This window comes from Archocentrus centrarchus, chromosome 24 (assembly GCF_007364275.1).
Source record: "Archocentrus centrarchus isolate MPI-CPG fArcCen1 chromosome 24, fArcCen1, whole genome shotgun sequence".
In the NCBI taxonomy this organism is placed as follows: domain Eukaryota; kingdom Metazoa; phylum Chordata; class Actinopteri; order Cichliformes; family Cichlidae; genus Archocentrus; species Archocentrus centrarchus.
Window position 1 is genome coordinate 6,450,360 of NC_044369.1, and position 7,298 is coordinate 6,457,657.

The 7,298-nt window shown below is 40.6% G+C and overlaps 1 pseudogene; it reads left to right on the forward strand.

Moving 5' to 3' along the window:
* Positions 1-6,876: 6,876 nt before the first annotated feature.
* Positions 6,877-6,992, forward strand: LOC115774988 (uncharacterized; annotated as a pseudogene).
* The last annotated feature ends 306 nt before the right edge of the window (positions 6,993-7,298 follow it).

Genomic DNA, 7,298 nt, shown 5'->3' on the forward strand with positions numbered 1-7,298 from the left:
CAGCCAAGCAGTGATGCAAGAACAACTGCACCACAGCTTTTCTGTCTTTAGCCTGTGGTGATAATGTTGTGTGGACTGTGGTCAATCAGTGATTTCTCTTAAATGTAGTGGAGTATTTGTCAGAAGTCTAATTATTTATGAATGTGCCACAAGTGGCTGTTTATCTATTTGCATCATTCCTAAATCACCAACACTATTTCAAAGAACCAACACAGTTTGATGAGTTAAAAATTCACAGAAAATAATAACTTTGGATTTTAGCTGGATTTTCCCATGCTGTTTCACATATGCAGGAAAAAAAAAAAAAACACGTTTACAGAGTGGTACAAAAACTATTTTTGTCTCAAAAGCAGCTGTAGCCTTTTATAACCAATGTACAGTGGAGATGGAGGGGTTTAAATCGCACTAAAGCTTGAAGTTTTGCACACGATTCTGGGCATAGCCACCAACCACCTGGGGTAATAATGACTACTGACAGAGGTGGCTGTAGCCCCTCGCTGTCTCATGCATCCATTCACACAAGTGCTTTTCAGAAGTGGTTGATTGTATTGGCTGTGATTGTCATCTGTATGCTTAAGATGATTTAATAAATGTAATTATCTGTCAAATACTGGCTTGTTGTGTGAGGAATTGTGTTAATAGACCTTAATAGAAGTCTGTCAGTTTATTTTAGCAGGTGAAGTTGTACTCTTATTTTATTATATGCTAGCACTTAGCAGGTATCTGTCTATGCAATAAGATACACACATAGTGCTTATGGATGTGCCTTGCAAAACACCTTGTGTTAGCAATCCACCTTCTCATCCATATGTGGTCATGTAGGGGTCCAAAAAATCATGACAGAAAAAAATGCTAAAATCAAAGCTTCATAATGGTCGTCCACCATCCAATGGGTGATGTCAGTGTAGCTATATACAGCCTACATTTGGCTGGTCTGGATGGGGGCCATTTTAGCTGTAAAATTAAAAGGTATTAGTATAGATGTAGCTTCCTCTCTTATCTTCCAGGAGGTGGTTGTCGTGATGTGACTAAATTCTCTGCTAACAAGCTTCTTCATGCCCAGCTCTCCTTGAGATTTGATTTCTATAATGCTCTAATATATTTTTCTTGATACTTTTTATAATGCGTGCATGCCCGTGCTTTATGCATGTGTCACAGTAGAGGAGAGAATCTGTTTCACAATTACGTGGAGCCGAGCGAGGCAGGCTGACTGACAGGCTCTGCTTGTCTCTCAAAGAGGCAGCGAGAATTGAGTAGCAGTAATCCACCACGCACTACTGGGATTTCACACTGCTGCTTCATGCCTATACTCCGAATTATTTGCTGCCAAGGGAATTTCACACTCACACCAGGGGTCTCTCTGCACTTAAACCGTGCGCGTGTGTGTCTCTGCACAGTGAGAGCAATTAAATGATTGATAGTGATTGATGTGGCCAGGATAAAAGAACACACACACACACACACACACACTCTGCATTCTCTACTTCCCCCTTCTCCTCACCACCCAGGCCAATCACCATCAGTTGGCTAATTGCTTTGCACTTCAGCTCACTGGGTTTGAGGATTCAATCACTATTCAATTAGAAAATAGAACTGCGCCCTGTTTTCCCAAGGCTCCCACTTCTTCCAGTTTGTCTCTATCCCCACTAGGTAGCCATGGTGATTCTGAAATGAATGGATCATGAGTATGATCAATGAGATTATTCCTCCCCGTCTGACATGAAGAGGTGCGTTACTGGGCAGGAGGGGTAAGTTCGGAGTGTCTCAAGCAAACATCTCTTGTGTTTCGAAAACATAAATTGAATATAAAAGGTGAACATTGCCTCCAGGTGTGTTTGTAAAGCCAATCTGAAAGCTTTAAGCTTCCATTCTTTCTCATGGCCAGCAGGGAGGTGACAAAATGAAAGCTCTTCTCAGTTGATTTGAGCCCTCAGTAAATACTTTCCTAATTAGGTTGTGGTTTTAATCCCTAATTTCAAGTACTTTTCTTTTATGTAGCATTACATTAATTTTATAAATCATGATCCTAATTGGAGAGGAATAGATGACAAAGCATCATCCAATATGCTTTAGGGCGTGGCTACCTCAGGGTTGATAGTAGTCACATTCAAGATCCATTGCACCTGGTTTCAAAAAGACAGGTGCAACAATCATCTGTTTATTTTAATCAGGTTTCCAAAAAAAAAGGTTTGGGAAAAAGAGTCAAAATACTAAACTAGAGGCTTTAAAACTGCAGTCCTCAAACCAATGGATGATATCATGTATGTCAGATGTTTGGTAGTTTGAGCTCGTCTGTGCGGCAGCCAGCTGCTTTTCTTTCAAGTACTTTTCTTTACTCGCAGTGGTTTTTAAGGAAACTTATAGCTGTAAACCACTGTGGAATGTCCAGTTCTCTAGCTTTGACATAGTATGTATGTTTGAGCTGGGTTGATGTAACCCAGTACCGTGTGCAACTATTTATCGTGCTCCTAAATACAGCAAGGACTTTATAACTGACTTTTCCGAATTCTTGGCTGGGATTATGCCGAGTTATGACCAAGTTTTAATTGTGGGTGATATGAATATTCATGTCTGCTGTCTGACTTAGCCACTGTCTACAGACTTTTTAAATCTTATTGATGGATTCAACCTTGTACAGTCTGTGACTGGTCCAACATATGAGCATGGTCACACGTTAGACATCGCTTTATCCTATTTATCCTATGGTCTGTCTGTTACCAATGTTGCAGTTTACGAAGCAGTTTTCTCAGATCATAATCCAGTTTTATTTGAGATTTTGCTTCCCTGCTTCATTCCTAATAAGTGTACTTGCTGTACTTGTACTTGTTCAGTTTACTGCGTCTTTTAATGCTGTTGCATAAACCAAGAGGCCCTCCCTGTGTTTACATACTGAGGAGCTAACTTCCTTGTTTCTCACATCTTGTAAAAACATCCTTGATACTATTGCTCCATTTAAAACCATACAGCTTAGGCCAAAATCTGAGCCATGGGTAAATGGCATAACTCGTGCTGCCAGACGAGAATGTAGGAAGGCAGAGCGCAAATGGAAGAAGGATAAACTACAGGTGTCTTATGATGCTCTCAAGGAAAGCTGGCATAACTATCAGAGAGCTGTGAAGGCTGAAAACACCAAGCATCTCACTGGTATTATTTTAAATAACTCTCACAAACCTCGTGTTTTGTTTAATACAGTTAACTCTTATCTTAAACCCCTCCAATACACATCTCCTAATTTCCCCTCAGCCTCTTGCGAAAAAGTTCTCCAGTTCTTTGTGGATAAGGTTACCATGATATGATCCGAACAAACATCTTGGCTCCGACTATTGATCCGTCTATTCCTGTTGAATGCCCTGCTGTTTTCAGTCAATTTGAACCGGTGTCTCTCCCTTTTCTTGAGAAAATAATTTCTGATCTAAAACCCTCAGCCTGTCCCACCGATATCATCCCGACTCGCTTATTCAAGGAAGTTTGGGACACCATCAGGCCTAATATAATATAATAATATAATATTATATTATTATTATTATAATAATATAATATACAGTCTATTATAAACTGTAGTTTTGTTTCTGGTGTTGTTCCCTTATACTTTAAGCAAGCAGTGGTGCAGCCTTTGATTAAAAAAACAAATCTTAACACCTCAGTCCTTTCTAATTTTTGCCCAATCTCTAAGCTCCCGTTTATTTCCAAGATTTTAGAGAAGGTGGTTCTTCTGCAGTTTCAACGTTTTTAAGATCCGCATGAGATACTTGAGGTGTTTCAGTCTGGCTTTAAGGCATTTCACAGCATAGAATCAGCTCTCTTACGAGTTTTTAATGATGTTTTATTGGCTACAGACTCTGGGGATTCTGCTATTTTAATGCTTTTAGATCTCACAGCTGCCTTTGACACTGTTGACCACAGTATTCTCATTTCTTACCTTGGGCACTGTGTGGGGGTAAAAGGCATAGCTTTGAAGTGGTTTAAGTCATACCTGTGAGACAGAAGTTTCAGAGTCAGTTTTGGAGGCTCAACTTCTTCCTCTGATCCCCCCCTTAATGTGGAGTTCCACAGGGTTCTGTTTTCGGGCCGATTCTTTTTTCTTTATATTTACTTCCCCTGGGATCGATTTTGAATAAATATGGTATCTCCCTCCATCTCTATGCTGATGATTCCCAAATCTATCTGCCCCTGAGAGGGAATGATGGCAGCTCTCTGAAAATGCTATTTGAATGTCTTAATTACATTAAAGCCTGGCTGGCTTTAAACTTTTTCATTTTAATGAAAGCAAGACTGAGGTCATGACACTTAGACCCAGTAGTTCGAGTAGTACTGCAAAATTGGACCTGGGCCCACTTGATTCTTATGTGAGGCCCATGGTAAATAACCTTGGTGTGAAAATAGACTGTGCTCTAAAGCTGGAACAACAGATAAACTCTGTGGTGAGATCAGGCTTTTACCAACTGAGGCTCCTTTCAAGGTCAAGCCCGTCTTATCTTTTAATAATTTTGAAAGAGTTATACATGCAATGCCCTGTACGTTGATATAAACCAGTCCTCTCTTTCATGCCTTCAATTGGTCCAGAATGCAGCCGCTCGCCTTCTCACTAGAACTCCTAAAACTGAGCTTATCTCCCCTGTGCTAGCATCCCTTCACTGGCTCTCTGTGCGTTTTAGGATTGATTTTAAGATTTTATTGTATGTTTTTAAATCTCTAAATGGGCTGGCCCCATCATACCTCATCAAACTCCTAACACCTTACGATCCCTCTAGGGCACTGAGATCCGCTGACAAGCTACTTCTCAGTGTTCATGAAACTAGACTTAAGAGCAGGGGGTACTGAGCTTTCTCAGCCATAGCTCCTAAACTATGGCTGAGAAAGCCATAGTTTACCACACAGCAGACGCTGAGTGGTTAGGTCAGCGTCTGCTGTGCATGTTTTTAAAGTGCATCTTAAAACTTATATTTAATTCTTTGGCCTTCAAATTGGAGTGAGAGCTATCTTTTTGAGCTGTTGTATTATTTTATAATCTTGTGACTTCTTAGATATACTTTAAGTGTGTGTGTGTGTGTGTTTGGTGTATTCATTTTTATCTTATTTTCCCTATGTACAGCACTTTGGTTAACTCTGTTGTTTTTAAATGTGCTTTATAAATAAATTTGGATTTGGATTTTCTTTGTCTTCAGTTATGGCAGATATCATTTTAAGGTTTTAGTATGGCGCTGTAGACAAACTCTGTGTTCTGATATTTTCGATAACAAGCAGCTGATTGTGGTACACCAGTGCCAGCACCACTGTTGGAGCACAGTGGTGTGCTTGTTTCACCTGCTTTCATCTCTAAATCTTCAGTTACATTTTGATGTTTCAGTTGTCTTCAGTGCTCACATGTCATCTGCTTTTCTCTGTGATTTCAACTTCAGTACTTGGATCAAAATTTTAAGCTCTCAGCTTACAGTCCAATTGAATTCCAGTGCTCTTACCTCTAACGCTTTCTCTGCACTGAACGTGTAACTCAGTGAAGGCTGTTTCCAGAGCAGATACTGCAATGCTGTGGTTCCTCTAGATTCCACCTGATTTCATAATCAATACAAAAAATGCCAGGCATGAGAGCAGCTACTGCCGGGTGCTTATGAGATGTGAAATGGAAAAATGTAGCTGTCATTTTTTTTGTGTGCATGGTAATGAGTCATAAGTTGTTCTTTTATTTTTGTTTTTTATTAATCTACTGCTTTACACTCACTGGCCATTTCATTTAATATACCTGCTTAACTGCTCATTAACGCACATATCTTTTCAGCTAGTCACTTACAGTACTATACCAGTGCATTTAGGCATGTCAACATGGTCAAGATAATCTACTGCATTTCAAACCAGGCATCAGAATGGGGAAGAAAGGTGATTTAAGTGAGTTTGAATGTGGTGTGGTTGGCTTTGCCAGATGAGCTTGTCTGAGTATTCAGAATCTGCTGATCTACTGGGATTTTCTCACATAACCGTCTCTAAGGTTTACAGAGAATGGTCTGATATATACAGTGAATGGCAGTTCTCTGGGTGAAAATGCCTTGTGGTTGCCAGAGGTCAGAGGAGAATGGCTACTTCAAGTTTATAGGGAAGCAACAGTAAGTCAAATAACCACTTGTTATGCAGAAGAGCATCTCTGAATGCACAGCACATGGAACCTTGAAACAGATGGGCTTGAGCAGCAGAGCACAACACTGAATGACACTCCTGTCAGCTAAGAACAGGAAATTGAGGATACAGTTCACACGGGCTCACCAAAACTGGGCAGACTGTAAAAATGTGCGGTCTGATGAGTCTTGATTTCTGCTGAATAGGGTCAGAATTTGGCATGAAACATGGACCCATTCTACCTTATATCAAATGTTCAAATTGTTGGTGGTATAATGATGTGGGAGATGTTTTCTTGGCACAGTTTGGGCCTCTTAGTACCAATTGAACCTTTTTTAAACACCGCAGCCTACCCGAGTTGTTGCTGACCATGTCCATCCTTTTATGAGTACCGTGTGCCCATTTTCTGATGGCTGCTTTCCACAGAATAATGCGCCATGTCACAAAGCTCAAATGATCTCATGCCGGTTTCTTGAGCATGACAGTGAATTCCCTGTGACTGTGGAGGCCATTTCCCAAATGGCCTCCACAGTCACCAGATCTCAATCCAATAGAACACCTTTTGGATGTGGTAGAACGAGAGATTCACATCAGAAATCTCTCACAGACATGTCAATATGACCCAAAATCTCAGAGGTTGAATCTGTCATTAAGAATTAAGGTAGTTATGAAGGCAAGAAAAAAAAGGGGGATCCAGCCTGGTACTAGCAAGGTGTACCTAATAAAGTGTCTTCTTCTTCTTCTTCTTCTTCTTCCAGCTTCTCTTTGGCTAACAGCCATACCACCCTGAACACACCTGATCTCGTCTGATCTAAGCTAAGCAGGGTTGGACCTGGTTAGTACTTGGATGGGAGACTGCCTGGGAATACCAGATGTTGTAAGCTTTGCCAACTCTGTTTGCCAGGTCGGGGTAGCTTTGGCTCAGGAGCTAGACCAGGTCATCTAGTAATCGGAAGATTGGTGGTTTGATTTCTGGCTGTTCCACTCTGCATGCCAAAATATCCTTAGACAAGATATTGAGCCTTTAGAGCACTTAGATGTAGAAAAAAGTGCTTGTGTGAATGGGTGAATGCAGATGTGTTGTATAAAGTGCTATAAGTGCTAAAATAGAGTAGAAAAGCGCTATAAAAGAACTAGTCCATCATCATGGCCATCTCACCCTGTCCCTAGCATCCTCCTCTTTCACTACA